A 19,635-nucleotide genomic window follows, 5' to 3' on the forward strand; every position below is an offset into this window, starting at 1 on the left:
ATCTATTATTTTCTTTTCCACAGAATGTTGATGTATAGGCTGGTATTTTTCTGAATTGAATTAGAATTTGTATTTAGTAACGTCCTTACGTTCGAAGGTTCGGATGGGGCTAAAGATCTTTGACCTTATTTACACTAGTTCAGTCGGTCCCTGTCGGGTGTCATACGAATTCGATACGTACGAATCATCAGTGGAAAGCATGCGACCTTTCTAAATGCAACTATCGATTTCGCTTAAAATGCCCAAAAATGAGAGTATACAACATGCTATACCTTCAGCTAGATGTGACGTGAACATCATGCTACATGATCGAACTCATGGCCTTGCTTCTACTGAAAAGGATTAAGTTTTATCTGCGGATGAGTAGTAAAAGACCTGCGTGCTTAAATAGATTACGGACCACATACGTATCGAGGCATCATTTGACTAAAGGCACACATCGATGTAACACCTGCTTTGTCGGACTATCCCTTCGTGTGGTTTCGCCATGAAATGTAAGCGAAACTAATATACATTTGAGCACTCCCAACTGCCTCCACTTTTACGCCTAGACCTCGGTTAGGCGTCAAGCACATTAGACGAACCTGGATTACGTCTACGAATGACATTTAAGTTCAGTTATCTGCTATACAGTTGAATTTCCGTCAAGACTGGATACAAATCATTCTTCCTCATTTAAATTCACTAAAATTATTTGAAGCAGCTTTTAACAGCAAGAAACAACGTCCATGCTAGTGCTTATGTTTAACATCAGCAGTCCGCAGAAATTAGTTATCCGGAGAACTCTGCTTGATGTTAGGGACACAATAACATCTACCAAATTGATCAACTGCTTTTTTCTGAACAGCGTCCACTTCGCTGTCATGTTGTTTGTTAATTTTTTTGTTTTGCCTGCGGGTTACGCGTGGGTCTTCTGTTCATGTCGTATGTGTTAGACCGTGTGAAGAGGCGACACTTCCTTAAAGCAGCGTGTTTTTTTTCTATCTTGAGAAGAGAGGTAAGAAAGGACAGAAGGTGCACACACGACAATGAGCACCCTAATGCGAGAGCTATAGGGAAAGACAGCAAATGGAAAACTACCGGAACAAGTACTTGAAGAAGGCAAAAAAGTAAATATATCTCTATCAATTCCTTCTTGCGGTGCGTTCTGGCTTTTGCCCTCTGAACTCTTCCTATACACAAGTTTCTTCGATTACCTTAATTGCACGTTTAAAGTTGCTCACGCTGTTGGCCACGGTTTCTATAGCTATCGACTCAACAACAGACCAAAATCGAAGCATCTCTAGTGAGTTTTTATAGTTATTAAGATTCTCCTATTTCCCTACGACTAAAAAACCACGGCTTTTGTCGTTTGATGTCGTCTCAACTCGTGAGTAGCAATAAGCATGGTGGCAATCGCATGATGACTATTGCTCTGTTCGGAATAATAATAGAAAAAAATGCCTGAAAAAAGTACCACTGTCACCGAACATGTCGTTCTTCAAACAGGGCTTCCTGCCGCCTCATTTCGTGAGTTGCCACAGCAAGGTCTCAAACACCCTTTAATCCGTGATTAATGCGGATGTCATTATGTGCCTGTTCAGTATAGCCGTCGTGAATGTACATGGGGCAATAGGCTAGAACAGGACAAAAAGCATAGGAGACGCCAGGATACTATAGTCATAAGCAAACGCGAGTGTATTTGACAGCTGGACCACAATAAGCGGCTGGAAGTGAAAGTATATCCAGTCAGCAAGGTGAGTTAGATTAGAGTCGAATAAAAATTATTGATCGCTATACAAGCTGCCGCTTCGTGAGTCAGTAAAACATGATGTATTTACCGTTGAACAAGGATCACAAAACGCCTCATTATATAATATTAACTACAAGTGATTTCCACACCCCTTGGCAGACTATACGGTCTATCATATATAATACTGTAGCGTACAATATTAAATTCTATCAAAATGCATTTATAATGGCTTCTAATAATTTTGAGCATTTAGCGCAAGAACAAATGGATCAACAATTATTCTTCGCATTACCTTAAACTATTTCATTAAAAGCACCTCTGCTCTGCTTTTTTTGTTTTTTAGCTTCGCGGTACAAACTAAATGTATCGCTAATAAAACGTCGTCTGGTTGCCTCTGAGTAACTAATTTGCCATCTTCTCCAAAGTTTGAGCTGCGTATAGCCCGTGGCGTATTGATTGGAACCGATGGGTAATCGTTTGAGAGATTCTTAACCCGACTCCTCCATAGTTAGGACTGATGTAGGAAGAGATGATGGTGGCTATTGATAATTTCGATAATTTTACGTAAATAACGCTTATTTTCTACAAAACGATTGCGGAGAAATTCGTAAGTTGCACATTTTGCTTGCTTATTTTGATTAGTCTTCCACATATCTAAGCCTGATTTATGACACCTAAATCAACAGCGTATCCTAGCCAATTCATATATAGCTACTAATACACTTCGACTGTTACAGGCTGGCTGGATGGTTCAAGTACGGTAACAAAAGCTCGTTTCTAGAGATAAATTTGGTCTCTTATTGTGGCATTGCCGCGCGACCACACGCAGTTATCAACGCGCAATAATCGTAAGATAAATAGTTCTCTTTCCGTTGGTCCTAAGCTCTCCTTTCTCTACTGCTTGCAGGGCGCCGAGAACTCTCAAGAACCTTCCCCCGCGGACATCACCTCAAGATCCTGACGCGCTTTAGCATTTGGACCCCATGCACCGCTACTGAGTCAGACACCGTTCGATAACACGTTGTTGATCGACGTCAGTCAGCCCTAGTGGGCTAAGTGGTACGAAGGCAGGGAGACCTCTTTGTTGGTGCTGATACTATTGGCTTAGTTAGATTGATAGTAGAAGTCATGGCCTTTCAACTAGAATAACCTACAAATTTCTATCTCGTATTCAGAAATTATTCCATTGCAGATTAACACGAAACGGAGCGCATCTTAAAGTCCTTTATCCAATCTTGATTCACAAAAGATGTAAACATTTCTAATAACACCACGCATTCTAAGTTGAAGGTTAGGTTAGGTTTTAGGATTTTATCAGCCAGAATGCTAATTAACGCTATATGTTTTTTTCGCAATACCAATTTAGTAACGATTCTACGTATGTTGTATATCCATTTTCTAAGGCTTTATCACTGCTACTTTCACACAAGGTGGTGAAAAGTTTCCGTAAAGTAGTGTAATTGGCATCATTTTCTCATAGAAACTGGTCTCAATCTATTCAAGGGCCTACTATTTTATGAAGTTATGTCAAGTTGCCTGATCTGGATACATTTATAATGGACAGAACAACGGTTAACACTTGTTCCTTTTTTTTTTAGGTTCTGATACATTTCTGTCAGTGGCGTCAAACAAAAGGGAGATCAAAGGGCTTTAAAAAAAAGTGTCCACAATAGGTCGGTTGGCCTCGTTATGAAATATTTGGTATAGTACGATTCGTATGAAAAGGGGTTCTGGCGGAGTTTGTATGGTTCGAGTCCGTTACGAAGGCACGAGCTAAAACATTCAAATTTGTACTTTTTTTTTCTCTTTTTATTTATAGCACCGATTTTAAAGATTCATAACTTTTCAACAGCTTAAACGAGATATCCGACTGGTCCTTGCGTATTCGTAGTGAAGTTTTTTGTCATAAAAAATCGTCGGCGCTAAAGTGTGAAAAGTAAAAAGCGGCTGGAGGCTTTTCTGATTTTGGACAGGGTTATATGCCTTGCCTTTCGCCTTGAGTCCTGCTCCGCTTTTCAACAGCTGTTTTTTTCTTTATTTTATTTAAATTTAATTTTTCTTCATTCATTGTGGTCATTTTGATCTTCTTCGGCGGTGACCTTGCTAGTACCGTGGCAGTTAAATTTCTTTGCCTGTCGGTCCCTCTAGTTGGCCGGCGGTCGCTCCATCAGAGGTCTTTCTCTTCTCTCTCGGTAAGAACGCGTGAATCTTTTACCATTATTAGTGGCAGTCAGTCAGTTGCCGTATGACAACTGGTGATAAATGGTGAGGTTAGACGAGGGCTATAGAGATCGTGTTAGGCACAACAACAACGTGTCAAACACCGAACGCGCAAACGTGTCACCGAAAATCACAACGAGGAAGAACGTTCACTGTTAACAACACAAACATCTATGATGACAAACTAAACCCTACCTTGCGGCATAGTACAACGCTTAATGGGTACTAGCGCAGAACTGGTCTTCTAGACTGACTGTCAAAGCTATACAAAGATGAGAGTAGAAAAAAATTGAAATCGAGTGAAACTGAAAAAGCGTACGTTTACAAAAGACCAGTGCATACGTTTATAGTACTAAGGAACGATACAGTTTTGTTAACAAAACGAAGTTGCTTAATGTTCTGCAATATGCGTCTTCTTTAAATGATAAAAGCTCTTATCGAGTTATTAGAAAAGCTTTAAATATAACTGATCCAGGTAACAAAAATGTGTATTTCACTAATGCCTCTAAGGTTGGCAGGACCCGCTTTCGCAGTTACTGAAAGGGGGGTGATTGTCAGACAAGCCACAAAGCGTCAATCCAGGCTATTGAAAAAGTCTCAAGATTCTGAATGCTTACCGTTTGGGCGTAGTCCACGTTACCGTCTGATTCTCGAGCTAACTTACGGCCGTGTGGTTTCAAAATGTCAAAAAAACAGTTGACGTGCTTTGCTTCTGTAGATTGCTCTCCATAAACGTTACAAAAATTACTAGCAGCAAGTGACATACACATAAATAACTCACTAATTCTGTACAGGTATGAGTCGCAAAAAACCTACTCCGATGCTAACGACTAAGCTTTGGCGAGTTAAATTCGGGGCCGAACCAACAATACTAAGAACATGGAATTAATAAGAAAAAAACGCCGACATTTTTTGGGGTATTTCGACACCTTTACATTGGACCCCCTATAAACCCGTGAAACACGTAATACCTACCTGTAATTACCAATAATTGACTGAAAACGACATTAAGTGCAATCGGCCTGAAAAATGTTAACACTTGAACCGGTGCGGAAAAGTTATTGATGTCCAGGTAACGTGGACTTGAGATTTAAGCATGCGCAGCGAAGCTCGTTGCGTATATGCTGAAATTATAGGGTAAAATGTCTGCAACATGCATATAAACTTCCTGTTGTCAATTCGATCACCGTCGCATATATTATACCACCGTCCTATAGAGCAACACTACCTACAACCGCTTATAGTCGCATGCGACTTATCGAAAGAACACGTAAGTGCGTTATAACTCGTCATTGCCTCCGGGAGCAAACAAAATCGTGCGCTCGGCACCACTACTGTTATTACGAATACGGCTACTTCTAGTTCCGTGACCTTTGCGTCATGTTGGGACGCATAAACTATCGGGTAGCAAGCGGGAAAACAGCACGTTCGTGTGTCGTGTGTAAACTTCGGCTTAAGAAATATCGATTGCATTGTAATAGCATATAATGGCTACGTTTTTGGGGATAGATCCATATGCGCAAACGTGTATCTAAAAGGCTCGCTGGTTCCGCGTCTAGCTTATATCGGTTGTTCGACTGGGCAGCAAAGAGATGTTTTGGATTACTTAGCCAACCTCAATATAAAGGTCGAACTAGAGCATAGCAAATCTTTTTCGCGGCAACTATATATAACATTCGATTTTCACTCTTGGGTTAAAAGAACTATGTTATTTTGATAATGGAAAAAAGCGTAATGATTTTTGTAAAATAACTCAGTGTGCACAAAAACTGAAGGGTATTTCGTTAGTTTATGTAAGATCTGCAAGGTCTATTCTATAGGGAGATTCACAGCGCGTTAGAAATATAAAATCTCGCAAGAGTAGATTTGCGACACTTATCCTACTAACAAACACACACAAGTTTAGGGACAAGCTAAAACAACTACTACTTACTTAGTAGATCTTACTAACAATCGTACTTTGAGTTCATATAAAAGATCTTTAAAAAGGGGGCGGATTTTACTAGGAAAGAGAAAGCGCCCGAAGCTAGGAGGTGATCTGGTGGGGTCGTCGTCTTCATGTTGAGATTTACGACTCATTGATCTTTTAGAAAGATGTGCATAATCGAACAGTGTGACGGTTCGATGATGACTGTACAGCTATACATCTATTTAAATTAGAAGTACATTTGTAAATACCTAATGTGAGCAGTACATTTTTATAAACCGCTTTTTTATGACATCATTGCGATATTTCATAAGTATACACTTAAACGTAATTAATAATAACAGATTCTTACTTCTTCGTTTTTTAAATAGGCCAGGACGAATTCAGGGTCACATCGAGTGCGCAGCGTGGATGCTAATCGAAATTATGACAGTATTTTGGGACTTCAGGCTGTGTGAGGTAAATGCACTTCATGGACACGCAGGAAACAGTCCATTGCGATTTTTACCGCTTCGCTAAAGACGCAAGTGTCTTTCTAAGGTTGCGGACCGTCAGATCTGATTTTGCATCTGACCCGGACTACGCTATAACCATTAATGCCGCTAACACTATTCATAGCTATGTGACAGACAGTAGAACTAGGTAGTGATATAGAAAAAAATACGTCATATGAGAGAGCGATTAACTATACTACGCTGTCCTGTTTTCCGTTTTTTTCGTCGCTGCTTAATACGGCGCTGCTGTATGGATACTACTAGTGGAACCTGTGACGACGTACTGCTATAGTTAGTTATTAAATATTTATTCTAAGCTACGGGCCTGATAGACATTCTGCAGACCATAGCGGCGTACTACATAAAGACATTTGTCCATAATCATTTCTAAACATTTTTGATTCCTTGGTATAATTAGGCCATTCACAGGCCGTAGTACCTTCTTCTATTTGAGCCGTCCGTTTAAAAGAATTTGCAGAAGAACGTAGACTGCAAATTCAACAACGACCGATGCGCGCGAAAGAAGCGCACGTTCGTAGACAAAACAAACTAAGTTGGCCACGAAATAGCCCGTGCCTATAGAATGCTATGTAAGTACGGATACACGAAACGACTAGATCGTTTGTACGATATGCAAGTTATTTACTAGCTTCTCTCGAAAATTACAATACTATGTAATTGTGGGAAATCGACTGTCATTCCTTCTAAAAAGCTCAGCTCTGCTGTTCTCGTCTTGTATTGGGAACAGTAGCATTTTAAATTAATTAAAAAAATTCCGCACACTTTTTTGTGTGCGCGTCTATTTGCGTAGACCGTAAATCCCGTAATACTAAATTTCTATTATTTGACACTTACAAGTCTTTGAAGAGCGACTTGTCAAAGCATCGCAGAAACGTACATGTATAATTAGTTTACTATATTCCTTTATTTTAAAGAAACGGTGTCATGAAAATGGAACGACGCAGTATAGGCTGCAGATTTGCGAATGATCGTCTGGTCGGCTCACGAAGTGAATACTCCTAATGGAGTCGCTAAAGGTGTCGGCCTTTCTGTAGATCTCAAATAGCTGCTGAATCTAAAGGAACAGGAGTAAAAAGCCTCAAAATGCAGACGCTAAGAATTCCTGGCACGATGCCATCATTTGTGCCATACTCCCAGCGTTGCTTGTAAGTTCAGTAGGCCAAGCATGGCTATCGCTATGTAGCTCCCTTTACTGCCGACGAGCGCCTCCAACTGCAGCTGCCCGACGACTGCAACTCTCGAATGCTGCAGACATCATCGAAGCACCTGCTGCTACATTACTTTAGGACTTCGGCCCTGTCATAGGTATATCAAGCTGCTGATTACTAGCAAAAGATGCTGCAGACCTGAGGCTTAATTATTGGCCGTTCATTTTTTTAGTAATTGCCCTAGGGCCGCCCTATTCTGTATTGGCGCACTGCCAATCCAGTATGGCGGGTGGAGAGATGTACGGTGCGCCTAAGGTCGAGACGGCTGGGACTACGTCTAATAGTGGTTATTTTTATATTTTGCTTCATGCCGGTTTAGTTTGTCTTGAGCGTCTTAAGTAATTGTTGCCACTTAGACTTCTGCTATGCAGAATGTCTATTTCGAAATATTTATTGATTATTCTGGGAAATTGGGAACAGTATAAGTGAGAACAATTTAGAAATTGATTGGAACTGGATTTGTTGCAGGCTGCTCTAAATGCCATTTGCTGCGGTCTATTTACATTGACTAATATTCAGGCAGGCAATTCGCAGACATGGGGTCCAACTTGACAGATAGAGGCAACGTAACAAAAACGTAGAAAACTCACAAGTAAAAAAAAATTACAGCTAAAGTTGCAATCAGGATACTCACTGTGTAGATGTTTGCCAGAAGAACCTTTAATGTTTATATCATCGATATGAAAATGGGTATAATACATTAGAAACCGAATGTATAATTAAAATTTAACTAAAATGAGTGTCGAGAATATCGTAATAAACATCTACTTCAAACACGAGTAGGTACGAGAAAATTAACGCTTTATTGTTATTAAGACATTCGAAAAGTATTCAACCTGTTTACTAACAACAGTGTACAGCTACAGGAAAATATATTATGTAGTGCACATTTTTAATCGGATCCCTACTGATCGGTATCAGTCATTTATATCAGTATTTAATGTCCGGACACCCATGTCTCTTGAACTAAACAAGCAAAAATTATAAATTTCAGCGTAGATCTTAGCTAGCCCCCTGTTGTTTATAAGTGGAACCTGCACTACCAAAACTTTTTGGTCGATGTATACCTACTAGCTATATTGCTTTACGTAATTCCGCACCGTACGTATTTTGCGAGACCAATTGCTAATTGATCTTTTTAGCGCAATAAAGTAAGTAAAATTACACGAATTCGAATTTGTGGATTGAAGTCAATACTCAAAGTGAAGACCCCCGACTCTGGGCAGAGTTACGGAGTTTTTTTTAGGGCGATTTTATCCTGTCGATACAATTTTTGATGAAGTATTTTTTGTATGCAGTCTTTTGGTAGTAACTGCATAAGGCGTAAGTCAAGTAGTACACACGTTAAGTAACGGATATTTTAGGGGCAATATTAAATAATTTTTAAGATCTCGGTTATTAGCTGCAGATAGATATTGTCAGGATCCCTTATCTGTGCCTTTAGTGTAAATATTTCTGAGCATTTTAGGTATCAAGACTCTGTGGGCTTGCCGAAGACAGATTAGATTGAGAGTTCTACAGATTCTTCATGAGCTCCAGTAGGTGACTGGGCTGAACCCAACAAACACTTAAAAATCACCCATCGATTCTGAGCACCAAGCCAGTTTGTTAATACGTTTGACAGCCGAATTTTCTCACAACTTATATTGCAAATTAAAAATATCTGCTTGGTTTACGAGGTAAGTATATTTTCTCGAATACCGTAGTTCCTTACGGAAGAAGACCTTAAGAATCCTTAATGCAACAGTTTTATAATATATAAGCGAATCACGAAATATTCTGTCTGATATTACAAGGTATTTTATCCAGACGCGCCATAATTCGAAATGGCATTGATTTTTATCGCAAATGTGCAGACCGTTTTCCCCATTTGACTTTTCGCTCTGATTGCATAGGCGATCGGCCTGGCATCTATCGCTTATAGCTAGTTGACTGAATTATCTGTCTTATCCATCCTAAAAAATGCCGTTGGTGATACGGATCGATGCTGACCGCCGTTCTCTCATTTTGAGACGCAATAATTTTTCAATTAGATGCAGCCACCAAATTGTTGATTATATCAGGGCTTTAAACCAAACATTTTTATGTAGGACATAATAAGAGTATAATATTTCTGATATGTGATTCAATGTAACTTAATTATAAAACAAGTACATCTCGAGTTGGTCGATTTTGTTTGAATGATCTAGATCCATAAGATAGAGTCCTCACTGTTATTGAACAATTGCTGTTCGCGATAATTATGACAAAATTTCGAAGCGTATTAAAATTTTGAGTAAAATTAGCTGGAAAAAGCTAGAACAACAATAATCACACATTGCCACGTGGTCATAAGAACAGAAAAAGACACATAAAATTTTATTTTTCTTCTAGCATAGCCTTCAGGCCGTCAATAGATTATACTTAGTGGAAAACATCTAAAATTAGCATATCACCTCCAATAAGCAGTGCAGAATGCTTTAAAGAGTAAGCTGCAATTGTGTTATGCCTACTATATGCTCCTGTGTATAAGGTATTATTTTTCTACCCAATGTTTTAAATATCACCGGCAGTAGAAATTCATATTACAAGCCAAAACGGCTCTGGTCTGTGCAGCATAAGTGATCAGCCTTAATTTCGAAAACAGCTCTACCTATTTTCGAATCAGTAGCGCGTTTTTTTCTTAACATAATGCTACTAACCATATGTTCTTCATCAATCTCAGCATCAAATCGTTGAGCAGCGGTCATTCCTAGCTTTAAGTGTGTCATGCGTTAACCTAGAAAAGAACTTGCAAGGATCCCCTTTAATAAAAACCTATTATCGGATATTTTCTTTATGACGAGAAATGTATTATATTTAAGCGCTCTCTAGGCTCATACTCTTTAAGTATGATAGGGTGCTAAGATAAGATAAGAGCAAGTAAAAAGAGCTATTATTAAAACGTAACGTACGGACTAGAGTGGTGTCAGAAGCCGAATGCGATTACAAGCTAATGAACACGCTTGACCCGAGATTAACGCCCACTTTGTTTCCACACGTACAGCCTTCAATAACCTGTTGAAAATTAGCGTGTCATATGTGTGTCACAATCTAGCAACCTTTGACCCCCGCTTGGCTGCGTTGAGAATGTATGCAGTGAATATCATTACTATTAATTTTAAGCGATGCGATGCACGGGTACGTGCACAGTAGTTCAGCTTAGCGAAACACTTAGATAGTTTTGATCACGCAACATTTTCATTGTTTTCAATTTGCTGTAAAAACCGACCAGCGGGCTCCATCGTGCCTGAATTTGTTGATTAAAATTAAGCTCGCACCTGATCGAATTAAATTGAATATTAACCATGATCACATTAATTTATAAGCCGATGAGCACGAATGGCAGTATTATAGCTGCTGATTAAATGGAAGGCCCGGGGGTTATTAGGACACGGAAGACAAAAAGATGCCAGGGGCATAGTTAGCCTTTTCCTGCCAGGTCCATCTGCGAAATGCATGAACAGCTGGCATTTGAAATAGTTTGCGTGTTGGTTTGCATCGAAACTGAAAATAGCCTGGCAGCCAGAAAGAAGGCATAATATATTGGCAACCTAGGAAAATGACAGAAGCTTTTCAGAGCGATGTTAGATGAAGAATCGGTAAAATGAATATTGACGCCGCACATCATGTACCTCGAGGCCTTCACAGCTTTTCTCATAAGTATTCCCTGCCAGCAACGGCACTGGGTTTAAACTGGGTTGAGCCCGTGCAGCTTTGCCGACGCCCATATTGCAGTTTCAAAGCGTATAGGACACTTTATGTGAAAACACACCGAACTCTAGTAACATGCTGCCAATTAGAGATATTGGACTGTTGAGATGTCAGCACCTTGACCGCCATTTATATTTAGCGGACCTCAACCGTAGTAGCATCCATTACATGCTGTGGACATGGAGAAAGCACGCGCTCTGGGTACCAGCTTTCTAACTGATTCATGAGGCTTGTCGCCTAAAATATATCCAAGAGTAGTACGGCATTCGCTTTTCTTAAATCCGTCAATTGAGCATAGTAAGATGCAAAAACGGTAGATGTAACGGTGGAGGTTGGATGGACGCAGCTGGTTCGGTGGCCGCAATCTAGCAAAACACTTAACTGCATAGACACATTTGTCAGTTGTCTCGAACATAATAGATCCTGAAGCAAACAGCTTCCAACGCAACCGTTAACTTACCTCATTTCTTACACGATCCCTCAAATGAACTGGCTATTCATGTACTGTACAGGGGGTCTATTATAGTTTAAAGTTCTCCACTATTGAGTTGTCGAAAAAGTAGCGACCAAAATTCAAACAATATTTTCTACACTTTAGAGTAATGGTCACTAAACCAAACTTTCCGTCTTCTCACTGGTACTGAGCTAAGGGAGTTTTGCAGAGATAGCAGTATGATGGTGCAGGGGTTATACTATACGGCAGACGCAGTAAAATTTCCTATCCGAATGCTGTTAATTTTGTTGGCTGGTTGAAACGATACGCAATCCGCCATTGGTCAAAGTGAAGAACAACGCTTTCTATTGTTACTAGTTTCGGTAGATGGATTGTTGCAATCCTATCACCTATTGACAATAGAGGTCCAAGTTTATTGTTTCGCTAAACAGCAGCAGCAACTCATAATCTATGATTTATGTGTAGTCCCATTGAGCTCTTCGTCGGCCTCAGTGCGGCCTTCAACTGTCAGTGTGGCCGCGGAACTTGAAGAGCATTTCAATTTTTTCTGTGCGCAATACTATCATATGCAGCCTGTGCTTTATTTTCCGCGATCAACCGCTGTAAAAATGAACCGATTTAATTGGACCACGCCAATGATAATACGAGTAAATTCTTTTACGTCGACTGAAGCTTTATTTTCTAGGGGTTTAAAATTGTTCAGTGGGGATGTTCGGTTCGTTGGCCGCATATCATGACTGTTTAACTTGCAAAATCATTTCATCAGTTTTATCTGTAATTAATCAACGACTACGAGAAACGTCCTGCGTAGAACGAAAGCGATAGAACTATACTTGGCTGTTTCTCCGAATAGTGCATAAGGACCGTGAACACCGCATTGTTTTTCATGCATTGGGGGGCATTTTTGCCTTCAAGGAGCTGCTTTAAACCTAAATAAGGGTAGTTCAACCATTATACACCATCCACCTAATCTCAGCTTTCAAATAACCCGAGCGTCGATCTGACACGGCCAACGTCACTTTAAATACGAGGCTTTAAAGTCACCTAGGAAAACGGTCAATACTTTTCCGATAATCCAATATGTGCTGTGGTCTCTGGCTAAGCAGAATCTATCTATCGTAATTTCGATTTAAGGGATCACTTGAAGAAGCTTGAGGACGTCTATTGACGTTCTATGTCTAACATAAGGCTCATACAATCTCAGAAACCACTGACCGGAGGCTCTTCAATACACCGAGTTAACAGCCCATCTGGAAACTGCTACGTCACTGTAGTCAACGTTTCTTTTACTATTGCGTGATTCGACTGCATTACGTTTGGCTGTTGTTATCAAATGAGCCAAATCTCGTATATTGGTCATGTCGAAGTCTGCTTAGAGGATCAAGGTCTTCTTATAATTACCTGAAAGCATATTTTTAACTAGCAGAAGTACATAGGCTCTTCAAGCAAAGTAAGTTGGGCATATAATTGGCATTACAGTGGTAACGTTCCTTCTAGACAAAATTTACGTAACCCGATTTGCCATAGAGATACGCTAGATATCTCCACAATCCGTGAGAAACGATCCTTTTAAACGATATGAATTCAAACGTCATGAACGAAGAAAACAATACCTATCTTTGATACCCCACCTTCAACATAAAAAAAAAGCGAAGACAATTGAATTTTGGTTTTCTACAGAATAAGTCTCAAAATATTTTAGAAGTAACCAGGCCTATTATTGCCCGACCATTAGTAAGACCCGGACGAAATCAGCCGGTTGCCTTATAGTGCCAACAGTGGAATGGCTGACATTATGCGCAGATTAGTTAAAGTCTCCGGCGCATGCTGGACGAAAACGAGAGTTGCGTTTTTGCGGTATAAAACTGAAAAAAACGTTTAGAAACGTCTTCGGTTTCTAGACGTTCCAAAACGTCTAGAAACCGAAGAGAAGAGTCTTAAATTTAAAAATTAAACAAAGACTTTTAGCTTTATGTGATCTCAGGCAGAAATTTAGGAACAAGTTCGTGTGTTGCTTTTCGCCGTGAGAGGATCGATTCTCGGTGTAGTTCTTGAGTGATACTAAGTTCCGTAGAAAACAGTTAGTATATTTGCGCTAGGTGAGGTGGGACTAAAGCCCAACCTTAAAGCATTGCTCAAGAACGTATAGCAAATCCCTTTTTTGTGGTGAATGGGGTTGCAGCTAAACTATTATTTTAAGCTAGTCTAGAGTAACTCCCATAGTCGAATCTGACCATTCGAGCAAACATTTTTGACAGAGATTCTTCTTATAATTAAAGCATCTCTAATAAAAACTATCGATTACAGAACTCATTTAATATTGACAGAAGAATAACAAATGCTCTTCATAGAAATATTGAAAAAAAAACGCTCTTCAAGTTCCCTTAGCATCGTCTCCCCTACCAAATTAGAGTTTTGCAGATGGACTTAAATAAACACTGTGAAACGTACTTTTCCGCTATTTCTACAAATATTTACTTGAAGAAGTCCTTATTATTGAAGCTCACGTTCACAAACGTTGTCCTTAAATCAACATAGAGGAGTAAAAAACATTATAAACAGGAATGCTATTATTTTCAAAAAAGAAATAACATATACTATGAATAGAAACGGTAGTTTCTCGTATCTGTGAGTTCATTCAAATACGCTTCATTCATATGCTTTATTTACCAACATATGGATCTATATTCAATGTATTGGCTTATGCCTCCGGAAAGTTTTCCTTCTGTGTGAGAAGGTAATTTATTATAACTTAGTCTCTTTATAATTATAATCATCTATCGCAACGGACGACATGAACCGCCTGACAAGCATTAGTAGACCCATTCAAAGATGATGTTTCTCTACATTATACATGTATAAAATATATACATTTAATATAAAATAAATATACTTTTTTGCAGTTTAACTATCTAACCACACACTTGAAATAGTCACGATGTTGGCCGTTGCAGTGCACGTTGTTCGTCACCGTTCCGGCACGGAAACAAATACGTTAAAACAGAAGGAGATAACGTAATTGTCGAAGAAGCCGTATTTGATATAACGAATTCTCACGACTTAGGTTGCTGTGTATATATATATATATATATATATATATATATACTACTACCACGTTATATTTTTACCATCGTTTGACCAAAGACGAAAGTGAATGCAACTTACTACTTTGCATTTAATATACTCGAGTCAACTAAATTTATTGGATTTATTTTTACGACCCGAACAGTACTTAGGCGCTAGGAACCTGCCTTTCTAGCCTTCACCTTGCTTGTTCTTTCTTTGATTTGAACCGCATAGAAATACCCGATTACAGTTTCTATAGTTCTGTGCTTTACTTTTGGGAATATGTCGCAAGGGTCCGATACATGCAGCTTCCAGGTGCAAAAATGCGCGGTACATTGGATGGAGGTTGTTGGCCGGTCGTGTTAACGTAGGTATCTTCGACGAGTCCCCATGATACCTTAAAATGTAACGTTTTTGTTTGCTGATCTTAGAGATACGTTGTAGTCTAGGTCCGAACGGGGCATAGGCACACTTCGTTTTTCGTGTTGGGAATCGGCCGTCTGATGGGATGCCGAATGGTGATACCGGACGTAGGAGCTTTTGTCAAAGGGTTCTATTTCGTTCAAATCTGAGCAATCGCTATAGCAAGCAAACTTGTTAAGCAATGAAGTAGGCCGCCAATTTACAATTTAATAGGTAGGTACATTGCGACCAAGTGGAGTAGATTTTCACTGAAAAAAAGAATAACTTGTGCGCATATTATACTATAGAAATATTGATGTACATATTACAATAAAATGCGGTTGTTTCGTATAAACATCGTACCATTATTAGTGTTAAAATTCATTTCATTATTATTAAGTACAGACTTGCAAGAAATTGTTAATAATAAGAAATAATTGATTCTAACTTTTCGATTTTTCACAGGCTTGGTTTTCTTTTAGTCGAAGTAGTCCACTGTTATATTTCACCTTCTGCCTATTGGATGGTAACTCATTTACGAGCCACCACACGTCATAATTTGGTGCAAGAATAGGTCGTTGTCGTAACCTGAGTGCAAAGGGATGCCAGCGTCTCTGTGTTTCTGTTTTTGATCCTCGCTTAAGTCATACGTCACTTTATTACTTTATTAATTTAACCAAGGCAAGCAAGTACGTACTTTTATCTACATCAAACCTGAATGTTGCGGGCAACCCGTGCACTTCGGCTTCTAGAACAGCTCTCGGTTCCTCGTTATTTACCTTTTCAAGAGTCTTTCACAAGACTCCTTTCTAAGTTGAAAATTTTCTTCTTAAAACGTTCTGAATTAGCGGCTTACGATGTTTTAGTAGGACAAAATTTTCTTCTACAATGAACTGGCTCTTCCCTTGTACTTCTAGGATAGAAGTTGTATTCGTAAAACGCTTAAATTTTCTTAATTTTACATCACTCACGGCAAGTCGTCGAAGAAAGACCTAAATAAAGGGTCTCATATTTTAGAGGGTTCAATTGCATCATAAATACAAACGAGTTTCGTAGAACGTCACTACGTTATTAAATAGCGTTATCTTGTTTCATATAGAACGATTCAGTATTTAACAAAAAAACATAGGATACTTTGTTGACTAAATAAAGAATGTAGCAATAACGCTGATGTCATTCAGACAGTTCGAAAGGAATATATATCATTAATACGCATACTTGTAATTATTTGAATCAAGGATATAGTATTCCGTTCTTTTTTATTTATAGTACAGCATTCTATTGGGTACCGAAATATTTTGAAGATCTGTTTGTATTTAGAATGGCACATAGCAGGTATGGATGTAAATTTGTAGCGGGAACCAGGTTAAAATATTTCATCGAGCTTCGTTTGCTCTATATGCTCGGTTGCATCTATGTTCTCTAAATTAAGTTGCTGCGTTTCTTACAGAAAAAAAACACACCGCAGCCGTAGATATTGTTTTTAACCAAGTTATGCAAAGAATGTTATTTCTGGTTATCTGTTCTATAAACGGCAATTAGTTTATATCTATCTGGTCTTCTTCCGTTCGACAAAACATAAAGCCAAGCTGGGATAAGCATTCTCATTACAACTGTGTCGGCCCAGTATAGGCACAGTGTTCCCTACAGCAGTGGGTGACTACATTGGGCATGTATGTAATCTAAGAAGCGTTTGGGCGAATAAAATGAATTTCACGTGGAACTGGGGAACTTAAGTACCATGTATGGAGTGCCGCCTATTGGGATCGACCAAGCACTTACTTGGGGGGGGGGGGGGGGGGGGGGGAGTAATCTTCTTTTCCGGCCCCGCGTTTTGGGTACCACCCCCTTTTACTTTCATGGTAGCTGTAAGGTGCGCCTGATCTCATAAGAAACTAAAGTATTGTGAAAGCTGGCAAGTAAAAAGAAATTTTTCGAACAAAAAGATGGTGAAGAGGATCGGAGACGAGCAATAAAAATTATGCGATGCTGTAACTACCGTTGCCTGAGAGGATGATGGAACTTTTACAAACTGAGTGCGTACATATATAATTGCTGCTGTGGCACCGTTGATTTCTGAACCTAATTTGTTTACCCATATATCGATAGCTGACCATTTTCGAGAAACCACAAATGAAAACTCCTCATCCAACAATGTAAAGCTTTTATCGTGCTTCACACTGATAATTGCTACTGTACTATTGCAAACCATGTGCATCTAGATCCGCTTTTGTAAATAGTACAAGCTACCATTGCTCGCCGCTTGAGATCGGGCCGAATGTCGGCCAAAATGGTCGTCATGTCTTCGTCTGAATTACCTTCGGAAATTCAGTTTAAAATTGCCCGCGCTTTTTCAAGGTTCTGTTCCCGTTACGAGTGCATACGCGACAACTACTTGGGCTCTCAGTAAGATGAACGGTCATTCGTGTCATTTTCAAACGAAGCAAATTCACGACTCGATTGCTTAAGCTATTTGATTCAGTAACAAAGTCTCAAGTACAACCCATTTTGCGATAATCAAATCAAAATGATCGCCTGCATAGAAAGTAACTGCTATGTACTACGGCTCTTAAAATTTCGTTCTGCCGGTCACATCGATTCCGTCGAGATCCAAATGGCATAATCAGACTTTCAATATAAGGGGATCTATAACATAAACTCTCTAGCCAGAATTCTTTGCCTCTACACTCAAGTCACTGCAGCTGGTTCGCAACATTACAGCCGGTAAACACGTTAAGAATCCATATTTATTGCCTTGCCCAGCCAACAGGGTAATATAGGTGCAGCAACTAAAAGGTATGGATAGCAGTGAGACTATGATTATATTGCCTGCCTAAAGTTTAGTACAAGACGTAATTCCACTTTTGATACCTTCGAGCTTTGGTAGTTATTTCAATTAAGAATAGGCCAAAAATATACAGCTTTTTGCGCCTATCTGTTAAATAACACCACAGAGGGGATCTCGGTTTTAAGACTAATGTTATGATATAGCATTAGACTTACAAAAGAGACCGGCTTATGGTATAGATTTATGATGTAAGTCTGAATAGAGATATTGACTCAAGAAGTACCATTGGTACACAAGGCAATATTAAGAGCTCTGCCGAAGACATGCATCGTGTTTACTGCTTCCGCCTCCATAGATGAGGTGTTAGGTCGCCAAGATTCCATTATAGATATATCGACATTGCAAAACTGCTCTCTCTTGCAGGCTGTTAGAGCAATAAAAGGAAGATGGAGTGATATGTTGCGCCGATACATTGAGCTGACGGCGCCGGTGATGCATTATTTTCCCTCGGATAGGCTCGTCATTCTACTTCAACAGCTCACAACAAATTGAAAGAAAGCAGTTAGCAAGGACGTCAGCTTTCACAGAACACCTATCATCGACTAGATAGGAGGAATACTTGCGATCAGCGTATGTGCGCATCGAAATCGCCGGTCGAGGACGCATGTGTGTAGAAAAAACGTTGTCCCAAAGTAGTTTAAGTTGTTGTCTAGTAAAGGACCTTTCAAAGTCAGCGCAAATTTATAGCATCGTGAGGAAATCCTTTTCGGCGATCCTCTGGCCACGCGGTGCTGTCCTTACTCGAATTTTAAAACAACCGCCTTACCGTTGCACTTCAAATGACTCCTACAGCTGCCATTATTGCAACATTAAAAATCATCTTATTGCGTTTGTTAAGAAATCTATCGGCGCATCTCCACTTACAAGTGATCTCGTTCTGTTGAATTAAAGTGTGCTGTTTATGAAGACAGTTCCAAGTGACACAGTTCGTGCGGTGCAAAAGACAGTCAACTAGTTCCAATTGGTTTATTATATAAAGACCTTGACGTTAGCCTTCAGCTCAGGCTATATAGTAAGACAGATGTGCAGTGTGATTATGTACACCTCTATTGGGCAGGATCTGGCCTCTTTCGACGTCCCAGATCCAAGGCGCAATCGCGATCCCCAAATGAACAGACTGCCCGCAACTATCCTCCTCCTGTAACTAGGATAGACCGCACATAAGCCATTTTGACATTAAGCATTTTTCACCTATTGCATCTAAGAGCAAAACAATACATTTTATCAACAACAACCTTGTTTAACGAAATGTATTATAAACTGACACTTTCTAATATTTTTTTTTTAGAATAATAACCGAAATGTTTGTTGCTGTATGCGGCTCTTCTGGGCAGTATGTTTTTCATCGCGGAGAATTCAAAGTATCACCGGAAAGCTGAGATGATGAAGAATCTCATTCTTATCTTTTCACTCAGTTTTCCACTGCACAGTCATTTCTAACAATTTTTTTCTTTCAGTCGTTTTAAAGTCAATTAACGTAGCATTAACCAAATGATTATGAACGAATTTTTCAAGTGATAAAGTGTTCTTA

At 39.4% G+C, this 19,635-nt stretch overlaps 1 long non-coding RNA gene across 7 annotated transcripts; it reads left to right on the forward strand.

The window, feature by feature from the left end:
• The first annotated feature begins 513 nt into the window (after positions 1–513).
• On the forward strand, positions 514–15,611 carry LOC111255206 (uncharacterized). 7 transcript variants are annotated; one of them, XR_002675379.2, is made up of 6 exons: positions 520–1,369; positions 1,489–1,736; positions 2,076–2,201; positions 2,640–2,791; positions 3,331–3,405; positions 6,251–15,611. It is a non-coding gene; the product is annotated as an uncharacterized LOC111255206 (long non-coding RNA). The 7 variants fall into 7 exon arrangements; XR_015318288.1 differs by having other exon boundaries at positions 514–1,369; positions 2,640–3,405; XR_015318286.1 differs by having other exon boundaries at positions 522–1,369; positions 3,331–15,611.
• The last annotated feature ends 4,024 nt before the right edge of the window (positions 15,612–19,635 follow it).

This window comes from Varroa destructor, unplaced genomic scaffold (genome assembly GCF_002443255.2).
Source record: "Varroa destructor unplaced genomic scaffold, Vdes_3.0 BEIS01001062.1, whole genome shotgun sequence".
Taxonomy (NCBI): Eukaryota; Metazoa; Arthropoda; class Arachnida; order Mesostigmata; family Varroidae; genus Varroa; species Varroa destructor.